Below are 14173 nucleotides of genomic sequence, written 5' to 3'. Positions count from 1 at the left end.
ATATAATATAAATATTATGTATATTATATATACAAATCTTGTTATACATGTAGTAATAAAATTATACATTAAATATATTTTAAAAATATCATATAATGCATATTCTACATAATATATTGGTAAAATACTACAAAATATAAATAGTATATACATATATTTATATATTTTATATAAAATATAAAGTTAACATGACCCGGTGGAGTCATGAGTCACTCAAGGATGAGCCGGCAACGAGTCGCTGGGTTTAAAAACCATGGTTATGCCCACAAGGGCTCTGCTTTCCTGGCTAGGGGCAGTCACGGTTTGTTAACTGGACTAAGGTTTGAAATCTATATGGGTGTCCCTTGCTGCAAGGCCAATGCTGGATGTGCTGTCTGGTGGTCAGGGATACTTCACAGGTTATACCAATCAAAGGCTTGCCAATGTGCAGTCAGAGATGGGGAGTTTTCCCTTATCCTAGCAAAAACAAAACGAACAAAACTTATACAGAATAAAGTTTTAGCAGGTATCCTGACAATAATGTGAATTTTGTAAATGACACTGGAAAGGTCAACAACCTTTTCATGTGTGACCATCAATATAGATGTCCAAGGGCAGTTGTTTAAGTAGGTTATCCAACCGACCAATTATCACTTGACTAGATTTAGTAAGCCTCTACTAGATCCGGCTATATAAAAAGTTGAATCAGGTTCAGGGTGCTGATATCCTATTCAAGGGAAAAACCATCAATCTTCAATAATGGGATTCATTTAAAGCAACCCTTGTAAGATATTGGAATATCGGAAGGACCACTGAAGGTTGGAACATGGAAGAAAATCTTTTGGGTAAAAGTGGTGATGATGGTAGTGATTTTTATAGCAGTGATGTGGATTATGATCAAAAGATGTTATCTGTGATGAAGATGATTTCATCGTGGCCTTGTGGGTCATGTTCTCATTGATAATAATGCGCGTATTATACATTTATACATATATATAAATTTCTTTTTGATGACGAGGAACCTGCCTAGGAATGAGAGTCACTTAATGGGCTCCTCTCTTACCTAGTGAACTTTGAGTGAATGTCCTAACTTGCAAATACCACCTAATGAGGTAAAATTGACCACGAGTTCGCTAAAAGAATATCCATTATGTAAAAATGAGTGCGTTGTAATGATTTCTTTTCAACACAAATTTGAGGATCCATGTGCCTTGGGATCAAGAATGTAACCTAGAAGAAGCCGCAGGTCTCCATGTGCCTTCGATACAAGTAGGGTTGCAAACGGATTGGATCTTGGATCTCAAAATACATTGGAAACTCAGATCGATTTGGATATGGGACAGCCAAATTTGGCTTCCTGAATCTGACCCATTTGCAACCCTAGATACAAGATCAAAATATGTAGAAGAAGCAGTGTAACTCATTCAAATAGTGGTGGACTAACGACAACCTTTTTTCGCCCCTTCAATAACAAGGATAAACCTTTTAGTTTCAATTTTGCGACAACACACTCACCCCATGTTTTATAACGAAAATGATCATACTGTCCTAAAATGATGCATTTTCAGAAATACCTACTAATTTGCCATAATCCTCTCCATGCCCAAAATTGTCGATTTCTGATTTTTTAGAACATTTTTACCCTTCGCACAAGCGAATCTGTTGATGTTCACGCGATATATATATATGCTATCTGAAGGTCGCAGTAGGAGTTAGAGCCACTTGCATTAACAATGATGAGATGGGGATAAAGAGTGTGGACACTGTGAGGGTGGAGTGGGAGGAGGAAGAACCTCAACAAAGGTAAGAGAAGGCTAAGGTGAATGAGATGGTGAAGAAGGGAAAAGATTTGCCTTAAGCAAATAAAGTAGCCAAAGGGTGGTGAGAAAGCAGACGAGGAACCTCAACAAAAGGAGAAGGCCAAGGCTAAGGTGGAAGAGAGGGCGGAGATGGAAGATGACTGGGTAGAGGTGGAGGATGCTAGTGATAAGATGGTAGAGAATGGGAAGGAAGATCATCCAATGAAAAAGGAAGTGCATGCTCCCATGAAGAGGTCATAGCGGGTCAGAAGGTCTAGTGCCATACTACAAACAACACATATCTCAAGCATCCATACTACAACAAATTATACCTCATTATCCATAAATCCACAACTAAATCATTGACTGCCTTCGAAGGCTGGATGTTATATGCATAATTGCATTGAACATCAATAGCACTGGTTTGCTGACATACCTTCATATTCTCTATGCGCATTCTTTGATCATGTACAACATTAATTGTTTATGCAAGTTGAACATTGTCTACACATACAATATTGATATCCCTAATTGTTTGAGATAACTGCATACCCACTGTGTGCATGTTTGGAAAATCTGTATTGCCAATTATTTAATAGAGTCGAATGTTCTCTGCATGATTTTCCTCAATAGATACATTGCAAATTGCCTGAGATAAATGCACATTTTTCACACAAATCTCATCATCGTTTGAAACATTACTTTTTGGTGTTTATTTTGTTCATCAATTACTAATTAAAAATCACTTTCAATTGCTTATCAAAAATTTATCATACAGTATGATAAAAATAATTAAGTAAACATCAACACTATATAACATAAAATCTACATCATCATCATGATCCACAATGAATATCAAACTTTTTTGGCATTCTATGTTTGCAAAATAATTATACTGAAAGCTTAAATACTCTTCACCATATCTAGTTTTATGAGATATCAAGGACATAAGCTCCTTAAAACTATTATTTTTGAAAATCATTATAGATCTCCAATGCAAAATAAATCAACCATAAACGTACAAGATGGTGCCAAATATTAAATTAAATTCAAGCAAACAAATATAAATCATTCACAGCAATACTAAACACAGATGCTATAAGGCCAACATATATATATATATATATATATATATATATATATATATATATATATATATATATATATATATATATATATATATATAACTTAAAACCTTAAGAATAAAAGATAATATATGAAACTTACTTTTCGTTTTAAGTTTTGGGGTCCAAAAAAGGAACAAAGTTGACCAAAAAGTTGCAGCAACCTCGCTGAAATGCTGGAATATGTAATGCTCAGTAATCATCGCAAAAAGAGAAAAAAATGGTTAGGGTTCTAAAGAGACAAAATAATAGAACCACAATAAATAATGACTTTATATGAATCACAAAATGAATGTGAAGGTAAGGATATTCGCAAAATGATATTCTCAAGTTAAAATTATGACATTCTCATGTTAAAATAGATTGACATTGCATTAACAGAAGATTCACGTACAATATTTGCAAAAGTTTCACCATACATTTGTGAACATCCTAACTTTATGTAATTTTTAGTTAAAGGATGTTCACATGGTTCTGCGAGAAGGTCAGGACGTCCACAAAAATTTGATGCAAACATGCCGAACTTAAATTAGAAAACATGCAAAGGTAAGGACATTTCTAACATATTGTGAAGGTCACAATATACTTTTACTGATATCTTGGCTTTACGTGAGTTTTTAATTAAAGGAGTTTTGTAAGTCGTCTGTCCCGAAGGTCAAAACATCTGTAAATGTATGACTCGAATCTGTTGAGCTCAAACTTTTAAATTCTAAAAGGGTTGCATCAGACTTTCAAATATCAAAAGATTTGCACATTTAAGATGTGAATCTCTTCCGTTGGGATTCAAGATATCCATGTTTTTGTCATGTTCGTGAAATAGTCATGTGAATCTAATATATAATTATTGAGATGTTGCGACTTTCGGATAATGTACATATCTATCGTGCAAACATCTTGTGGAAAGGGTAAAAATGTTCTAAAAAGTTGAGAAATGATAATTTTGAGCATGAGGAAAAATTTGGCAAATTTGTAAGCATTTTTTAAAATACAAACAGTTTTGAATGACAATACGATCATTTTCTGTTCAACTTTCGATATCCTTTTTAACTTGAATGCCTTAAGTTGACCCATCTAGTCAGATACGTGGAGTCCTTGTGGGCCACTTTCTTTTATCTTTCTCACGGGCCCATACAAGCTTGTAGAGGCAGCACTTTAACTTTCATCCAAAGAATAATGGGCTAATTAAAGACTTAAAAAAAAGCGGTAAAAGGTACACTTAAAAAAATCAAGCCCCATTTTTTATTTGCTAAAAATTAGAGAACTGAAGAAGTGGGGCCACGGGATGGACTAACCCCACGGCTCCTATGCTGTTTTTCGCTAATGATGATACTAGTGGAAGTTTTTTTTTTTTGGAATAATCCAGGGAAAAACCACTATCACTGACGCACATTGGCTGGCCTCCAGTTGGTAAAACCTTTGAGGTCCCGTGCCCGCCAGAGAGTACACCCAGCTTCGATCTTGCACAAGGGGCACCACCCGTGGGTTTCCAATACCCTGTCAACTTGGTGACATTCACAAGTCACCCCTACCAGATGAGTGGAGCCCTTATGAGATGGTACTAGTGGAAGTTGATCTTTTTTTTTTGACAGAATAGTGGAGGTTGATCACGCAATTGATGATCATGGAAACTTGCATCGCGTCTACGCAAATTGATTTGAATAGTCCAAAACCAACGATGCGTGTCAGCGCATGATTCAAAATTTCCAACCAAATGAGTGTAAAGTTAGTCGTGGTCATGAAGGTGGCGCTGCCTAACTTTATGCTATTCTCCATTTGATAAGGACGAACAATAGATGGTAACTTTATTGAGAATAAATTTGAAAAAGATTGGGGGGCAGAAGGAAGCTTAAATGACGCTGATCCCCTTGTCATTGTAGACACAGTAAGGGAAACCTTGTCTGAGAGAAGAAGAAGAAAAAGAAGGGTTGTGTCAAGTTTGAGAGAACAAGAAGAAGATGCCGATCGTGATGAAACACGCCCCATGCAAGCCCAGCATGTCAATGGAGGAGTTCAAGATGTGGCTGAAGCAGTTCGACCGCAATGGCGATGGCTGCATAAACAAGCGCGAACTGCATGCTGCCATGCGCAGTGTCGGCGTGAGGTTCAGCTGGTTCAAGATCTATGAGGGCATGCACGATGCAGACACCAATGGAGATGGAGTCCTCGACGATGCAGAGATGGAGAAGCTGGTCGTGTTCGCTGAGAAGACGATGGGAATGAAGATAACCGCTTGATAATTAGGTAGATCACGATCATATTGTCAAGCAAAGCAGACGGTTCTCTCTCTCTCTCTCTCTCATATACGCACACACACTTACACACCACGACCACCACCATATTCCAAGAACTTGTTGAATTACTATAATTTGATGCAGTTGCCAAATAAAATTGTGTCAAGTACATAAGTTCCTTCCTAATGGTTTTGATTGTATTTTTGCCAATAGTTCTCTAGGTTTTATTGTAATAAGAGTTCTCTTATCTTGGAAGTTGTACCTGTTTAAGATTGCAGTGTATAAAAAGGTTGTGGTAATATGCTTATTTATTTTTAAACTACGTTCCCTGTTTTGGGCATTCCAAGGCCTCATGCTTGTGTATGCTTTGGCCCTTTGGGAGGGATATCAATGACTGAATGCATGAACTCGAAATAAAATTAAATTAATATTCACTACACCAACTATATATATGTATTTTTTTTAAGTGAGAGCTTTATAACAACCTTTCAATCCTCGTGAGGAATTCAAGTTACAAATATTATGTGTCGTGGATTCTTTGCCCACTCCATTTGGTGACCCAATCCAACAAAATTCTGGAGAAAGACTTTGACGAGGAAATTCCATTGAGGTTTATGGTGGTAGCGAAGGGTTTGGGCCGAACCACACAATGAAGTAAATCTGATGTTTCCTTCTCTCTTTTTTCTCTTTCTCTTCTCCATATTTCTATGTTTTACTTTCGGTTGTTTGGTTTTTAAACAACACAAAGGTAATGAAAACCCAAAATTTAGATATCCATTTTCGTGTATCAGTTTGGATCTTATATGTGGCACTAGGTAGTGCTCAATTTGGTTTTATAGTGCACCCACAAGGGCCTGTCAAGCTTTGGTGAACCTGGTTCTAGAGTGACAATCACCACTAGGATGCCAGGATGAGTCTAGGGCACAGATGACTGGCCTTAGGCTCTAATGATAGGCCTAATCAGCCCTGGGTCCCCTTTGGTCTAATGCAACTGAGTCACAAGTGCAACCACCGGCACCCATTAACATTCGAAAAAAGAAAAACCATCTGCAGTTGTTGGGGTACTTGAATCTCACCCGATCCAAAGACTCCAAATGTTACTAATTGAAAATCCGATGTGTATCTTTCAACTTTCAGGTGTTTTTGATTGGACTAAGCAATCTTCTTAGACCACCAGACGTGGTTAGGTGATCGGGAGGAGTGCTTTACAAAGTACTCGAGAACACAAAATTGCTAATGTGTAGCCATATTCTGCCAAATACAGAAAATCGCTACATGCACAGTAATTTTCTGTGCCGGAGTACTCGGGCCAGATCACTGGATCTGCTCTACCTAGTCCACAGGTAAAAGTATGTGAAATGCAAGTAATTGGCGAGGAAAAGAACTGAGACACAATTATTTTTCTCTCTCTATATATATTTGAATAAAAGTAAACTTTATTCAGATAGGGTGGTGAGAAGTAGCCTGTAAGCAGCAAACAAAGAAGAAAAGTTAATAAAATAAAGATTATACTTAGTTATAAGATAAATAAACTGTTCTCTCTCTCTCTCTCTCTCATAACAGAAAGAAACCACCGCATTGGCTTGGAAGTCCCATTATTGGCCAAGAAGTGCCACGTTGATTGTAGCCCTATTTCAGTGTCCATCGTGTTGATGATGAGATTCCTTTAACCAAGGATGTGAAGAGGTTGTGGACAACAAGAAATTTATTAAGGCTGTGCTCTTAATGGACATTAATAATAAAGTTCATTATATTATTTTTTCTAGAAAACTTTGAAATACCATTGAAGTTTTTATGCATTAATTCCTAACATCATGTGTAATTTTGTAAAAATAGAAAATAGATTCATTAGATATACATTAAATTCTTGTGATAAGTTGAAGTATCAGTGCATATTTGGAAATTTACTTAAACCTGCTAAGGTGAACTTGTTAAACCTCGAGGTCGAACGAGATAGTGGATGGTTAGGTTGCACTGCATGTCATAATTGATGCGTCTTGTGTTCTAATCATTATTCCCTAGATTGTTAAAAAAAAAGCGGGGGTTAACCCTCATTATTTGTCCGCACACATCATTAACAATTTATTTCTTTTTTTTCCTTAAAAAATAAATAAATTTTTTTGCAATAAGGATTTCAAACTTGTGACATCTCATCAACTTTCATATTTATGACTTGCCCTACGGTGTGATCGCTAAGCCCTCCACCGTGAGCAGCTCAAATTGTTTTTGCAGAAAATAAATTTTGAAATTCATGGTTGCTTCCATATAATTCAGTAGACTTGCTGATATCTGCTAAAGGTTTTTTTTTTTTTTGAGAGCGACACGTTATGAATTTATTTAGAAAGTGAGAAGGGACCGAGTGAAAGGCATGCACCTGGAACCTGTATAGGACAGTAAATACAGAGAGCAAGGACCTAGCTGTTCGGATTTACATGGACAGAGTGTGGTTCGCGTAAGCGAGACTGAGAAAAATTCAGCATCCTTTCCCCAACCCAGTTAAGCTCCAGGTCTGGCCACCTAACTTTAATCCTTTCATTGAGTAGGCCAACAATTTCCAGCAGCAGATTCCGAGCGCACTTGCCGGAACCTCTGAAAATAGAGGTTGTTTCGTTCCAGCCACAGAGTACAACATACAAGCAGCAACCAACATCTCCAAAGGAAAATCCATCTCAAACCAAGCACCCCCCCCTCGCTCCCACATGAAAGTGTACAACCTCTGCAAAAACGGATAGCTCTAGAAAATGTGCTAGGTGGTTTCGTCCTTGTTGTGGCAGAAATGGCACCTACTAGGGAACTCAAAATCACAGTTTTTAAAGTTTGAATCCGCTAGTATGCAGTCTAAAAAATGAGTCACTCTGTGAAGGACGCACAGATGGGCAGTTCATTACCACACAATACATTTTTTGAGAGCTAAATCACCGCAGACGCGGAAGTGAACTGGTTGAAGAGAATAAAATATAGAATGGAGAGAAAAAGTGGAGAACGATGATGGAGAATGACTTCTAGTACTTTTTACTCAAAAAGGCTCTTCACACTTCGGATTTTTACAATGACTCTTAGACTAGACTTTTATAGCACTAGTAAGACCTTTTTAGATATATTGAGACTCCAAAAGACTCTTAGAAACTTGTACCTATTTAATAACTCTAGAAGACTCTTAGAAACTTGTACATACTCAATAATTCTAGAAAACTCTTAGAAACTTGTATATACTAAATAATTCTAGAAGACTCTTAGAAACTTGTACATACTCAATAATTCTATAAGACTCTTAGAAACTTGTACATACTCAATAATTCTAGAAACATTGTTCAAGTTTAATTTATTTCCAACAATGCCTCTTCTAAATTAAACTTGCTCCTTACACCCAATCTTTTTGCATTTCTCTTGAAGACTTGTCCACTTAGTGGTTTCGTGAATATATCTGCCATCTGATCTTTCGTTCTGCAGTACTCCACATGAACATCACCTTCATTCACAAGTTCCCTCATAAAATGATACCGAATTCGAATATGTTTCATCCTTCCATGAAGAACTGAATCTTTCGCAACTGAGATAGTTGAGTTGTTGTCACAGAAAAGAGTTGTTGGCTTATTTTGCTTCTGCTTCAAACTCTCCAAAATTCCACGCAACCAGATTAACTGACAACCTGTAAAAGATGCAACAATATATTCTACTTCTGTAGTAGAAAGCGCAACAATTGGTTGTTTCTTTGAGCTCCACAAAATTGCTCCACTTCCAAGATTAAATACATAACCTGAAGTACTTCTGCTATCATCAACACTCCCTGCTAAGTCACTATCAGTATAATCAATAAGGTTGACTGTAACATTAGTTTCATAAAGAATTCTATAATCGATAGTTCCTTTCACATATCTTAGAATTCTTTTTGCAGCTTCCCAATGATTTGAATATGGTTTCTCCATGAATCTACTCACCAAACTGACAACATACATAATGTCAGGTCTTATGGATGTGAGATACATTAGATTTTCAACCAAATTTCTAAACATAGTGGAATTGACAAGTTTTCCTTCACCTTCTTTAGATAGCTTCAAACCTGAAATGCATGGAGTCAAAACTGGATTAGCATTCTCCATTTTGAACTTCTTTAAGATCTCTTTTGCATAGCTCTCATGCGAAATAAAAATCCCTTTCTTGGTTTGATAAACTTCAATACCAAGAAAATGATGCAATTCACATAAATCTGTCATCTCAAACTCTGCCATCATTGAGTTCTTGAACTCATTCAACATCTGCACATCGTTCCCTGTGAAAATTAGATCATCAACATAAAGACTTACAATAATGAATCTTCCTTCCGAATTGACTTTGATGTAGAGAGTATGCTTATATGGACATTTTTGAAATCCACATTTTTTAAAATATGAATTGATGTGGTTATACCATGCTCTGGGTGATTGTTTCAACCCGTACAAAGCTTTCTTCAACATGTACACTTTCTTCTCTTCTCCTTCCTTGACAAACCCAGGTGGTTGGTCAATATAGACTTCTTCATTAAGAACACCATTCAAGAATGCAGATTTTACGTTCATTTGAAAAAGCTTCCAATTATTCTGAGCTGCAAGAGAAATAATTAAACGAACAGTCTCAAGTCTTGAAACAGGAGTAAATACCTCTGTAAAATCTTCTCATTCTTTTTGCTTGTACCCTTTTGCTACCAACCTTGTCTTGTGCTTGTGGATAGAGCCATCTGGATTCATCTTTGTCTTGTACACCCACTTTACTCTAATAAAACTTTTGTGTGGTGGTAAATCTATAAGCTCTAATGTATCATTGTTTTCAATTAAACCAATTTCTTCTTTCATGGCTCTCCTTCATTTTTCTTCTTAACATGCATCATCAAAAGAAATTAGATCTTCACCTGCAAAGAAGGCAAAAAATATGGCATCATTCTGACTAACTTCTTTTGTGATGTCATATAATTCTTTGATGCTTTTCATTTTTCTTATAGAGCTGCTCGATGAAGAACTTAGGGAAGCAGAAGAATTTCCTGCTTGGGCACCATTTTTATTATTTTCAAATGTTGCATCATTCTTTTCTTCTTCAAACTCAAAAGGAAAGATAGGCAAATTTTCTTTTCAGCCTCCAAGTCTTCAAATATAGAATTTTCATCAAATCAAACATTTTGAATGATCACAATCTTTTTTGTCACCGGGTTGTACAACTTGTAAGCCTTGCTTCTTTCGCTATAGCCTATGAAAATACACTTCTCTGATTTATCATCCAACTTGTTTCTCATAGCATCTGGAACATGAGCATAAGTCACGCTCCCGAATACCTTAAGATGGTAAACACTAGGCTTTGAACCATACCATGCTTCATGTGGTGTGCAATTTTCCAAGCTTCTTGTTGGTGATCTGTTAATAAGATAAACTGCACAAGAAACAACTTCTGCCCAAAATCTTCTTGACAACTTCTTCTTCTTAAGAATGCATCTGACCATCTCCATAATTGTCTGATTCTTTCTTTCACACACACCATTTTGCTGTGGTGTATGTTGGATCATCATTTCATGCCGAATACCATTGTCCTTGCAATATTTTTCAAACTCATTTGAAAAATATTCACCTCCATGGTCAATCCGCAAAGTATTGATTTTCAGCCTAGTAAATGTTTCAACTTCCGCCTTGAAGTCTTTGAATTTCTGAAAAGCTTCAGATTTTTCTTTTACACAATACACCCAAACTTTTTGTGAGTAATCATCAATGAAAGAGATAAAATAACGATTACCACCCAAAGATGTCACCGTCATCGGACCATAAAGATCTGAATAAATAAGCTCCAAAGGTCTTGTTGCACGCCATGATGATTGAGGAGGAAATGGATTTTTGTGTTGCTTTTCGAGTTGACATGCTTCACAAACTTTATCAAGATGATCAATTTGAGGCAAGCCTTTGACCATCATCTTCTTTGAGAGAATCTTCAAATTTCTATAATTCAAGTATCCATATCTATCATGCAATAGCTTAGAAACTCCATTATCAATACTAGTAAAACAAGACATATTTTTATTTTGAAGAGTGAGTGAAAAAGATTATTTGAAGCAACTCCAACCCTTGCAATAACTTGCTTTTTCTTTGACAAGTAGCAAGCCATGTCATGGAAATGAATGTCATATCCCTTCTTCAAAAGACGCCCCACACTGAGTAAATTATTTCTTAAACCAGGAACAAAATAAACTTCAGACATTTTCTCTATTTGTCCTGATTTTGTTTTAAACTCCATTTCACCAACACCACTGACTTTGTAAGCTTTTCCATCTTCTACTTTAACTTCACCATAATTAGATTCAAAAAACTTAGAAAATAAATTTTTGTTACCTGTCATATGCTTGCTAGCACCACTGTCTATGTACCAGACATCATCAAGATCTCCACCATGAGAGTGTCATGATTTTGCTCTAAATTTTTGTTTTCATACACCAAACGAGCATCATGCATTTTTTCCTTCTTATACCAGCATTCACTTGCTATATGACCAGGTTTGTGGCAATTCTAGCATTTAAAATAGCTACGGCCTCTCCCTCTTTAATTTCCACGACCTCTTCCTCTTTGCGAGCCTTTAAAATTTTGATTTTGATTCAAGCCATTCTCTTTGCTTGAATAATTGCCGCTTCCATGAGAATATAAGCCTCTTCCTCTAAAGCTTTCACTTCTTTCACGACCACATCCTCGACCTCTTTGATTTTTGAAATTCTCCTTCTTCTCATTTAGAGACAATTTCAACTGGAGTGCTTGATCCAAAACTACTTCTTTCTTCTTTTTGATTAGCCTTTCTTCATGAGCTTGCAATGAGCCCGTAAGTTCATCAATGGTCATGATATTCAAGTCCTTTGATTCTTCAATGGCTACCACAATGTAGTCAAATTTTGAATCCAAAGAATGAAATTTTTTCTCAATGACACAAACATCATCCATACTTTCACCATTTCTTTTTAATTGGTTAACTATAGACAATATTCGTGAACAATAATCAAAAACTGATTCTGACTCCGTTTTATGCAAACCTTCAAACTCTCCTCGAAGAGTTTGCAAATGAACCCTTTTTACCTTTTCACCTCCTTTAAATGAACTTTTCAAAATCTTCTCAAAAGCAACTTCACTTGAGGTTACTCCTTGGTAGATTACCACAAGAGCTCTCTTATCTTTCTTTCTCGACGCTTTTAGACTCTCTCTTTGAGCCTGTGACATTTCTTCTTCATTTTCAACATAGCCTTTTTCAACTATCTCCCACAATTCTTGAGATCCAAGAATATCTTTCATTTGGATACTCCAATTGCCGTAATTTTCTTTGGATAATTGAGGGACAAAAGAAAAAGGAATAGAGTTGTTCATTTTAATCGAACAAAGCTCTGATACCAATTTGAAGAAAATAAAATATAGAATGAAGAGAAAAAGTGGAGAACAATGATGGAGAATGACTTCTAGTACTTTTTACTAAAAAAAGCTCTTCACACTTTGGATTTTTACAATGACTCTTAGACTATGCTTGTTCATTTTAATCAAACAAAGCTCTGATACCAATTTGAAGAAAATAAAATATAGAATGGAGAGAAAAAATGGAGAACAATGATGGAGAATGACTTCTAGTACTTTTTACTCAAAAAGGCTCTTCACACTTTGGATTTTTACAATGACTCTTAGACTAGGCTTTTATAGCACTACCAAGACCTTTCTAGATGTATTGAGACTCCAAAAGACTCTTAAAAACTTGTACTTTTTTAATAACTCTAGAAGACTCTTAGAAACTTGTACATACTCAATAATTCTAGAAGACTTTTAGAAACTTGTACATACTCAATAATTCTAGAAGGCTCTTAGAAACTTGTATATACTCAATAATTCTAGAAGACTCTTAGAAACTTGTACATACTCAATAATTTTAGAAACATTGTTCAAGTTTAATTTATTTCCAACACTGGTAACCATCGGCTGCAAGAATATCTGGCTTGTTGGTCGGCCTTCACCAAAGCCGGTCCCGCTAGTCATTGAGGGTGATCGGTTGCAGCAGCTCCATTAATGTGAACTATTCCCATAAGGCCTGATGAGACAGGTCTCAAAGTAGAATAATGTCCCAAGCATCATTGGGGGACCAACAACCTGCTACGGAAATGCCCTTGTGTCGAGCCACATTTTATAATGTGGGAAAAATAACCATAACTGGTGAATCGGTAACCCAAGGGTCCTTCCAAAAGAAGAGAGGGTTGTGTGTTCTTCCTAGCAAGACAAATTCGTGTGTTCTAGGGTGTATGGAGTAATATCTTGGGACCTGTAATAATTCATATGCCAATCTTATCCATGAGGATTTTATAATAAAATAACATAAAAAAAGAGAAATAACACATAAAAAAGATAGATATGAGTTTGTCGAAAATGTCCTCTCATAAGATAAATATACGTTTGACGAAAATGTCATCCCATAAATAGCTTTACACATTCTCGCGAGTCCAGGTTCCCGCCTTGTTTTTTAGCTTGTGTTACAACACATTGCCACATTCTCTTTCTTGCCTTGTGGTGCAAAATATTTTTGGGTTCGTTCCTACCTCATGGAGATAACTATAAATCAATCGACAGGTTCGATCATTGTGAGTGTCATAAGAAGATTTGTTGGCCATTTCTTTTTACACTCTTCTATTTTTCTTCGTTTTTGTTAGGCAGTATGAAAAAAAGCAATGACACACAAACATTCTAACAAGTGCCATTAAGGCATCATGAGTACCTTTTCATGTCATCATGCTATTCTTGAAGAACGTATGTCATCACGAGTGCCATTAAGACATTGTTTTGTTATTGCAGGTGGATGTTGGCTTTTTGATGGTTAAAAAATTAAAGATATTTGTAGGACGCTGGGATATGTTGACAAGAATGCTTGGTTACAGATGCGAAGAAGGGCCTCTTGGTTACATATGCAAAGAAGGGCCTCTACCCCATCTGATATCTTCCATTCACTCAGTATATACAATATATCGCAAATCGTAGTTGTAGTAACATACTACAGATTTGTGAAATATTGTTTT

The sequence above is a fragment of the Nuphar pumila genome, chromosome 17 (genome assembly GCF_984573655.1).
Source record: "Nuphar pumila chromosome 17, dmNupPumi1.hap1.1, whole genome shotgun sequence".
Lineage (NCBI taxonomy): Eukaryota > Viridiplantae > Streptophyta > Magnoliopsida > Nymphaeales > Nymphaeaceae > Nuphar > Nuphar pumila.
Note: the sequence above shows the minus strand (reverse complement) of the source record.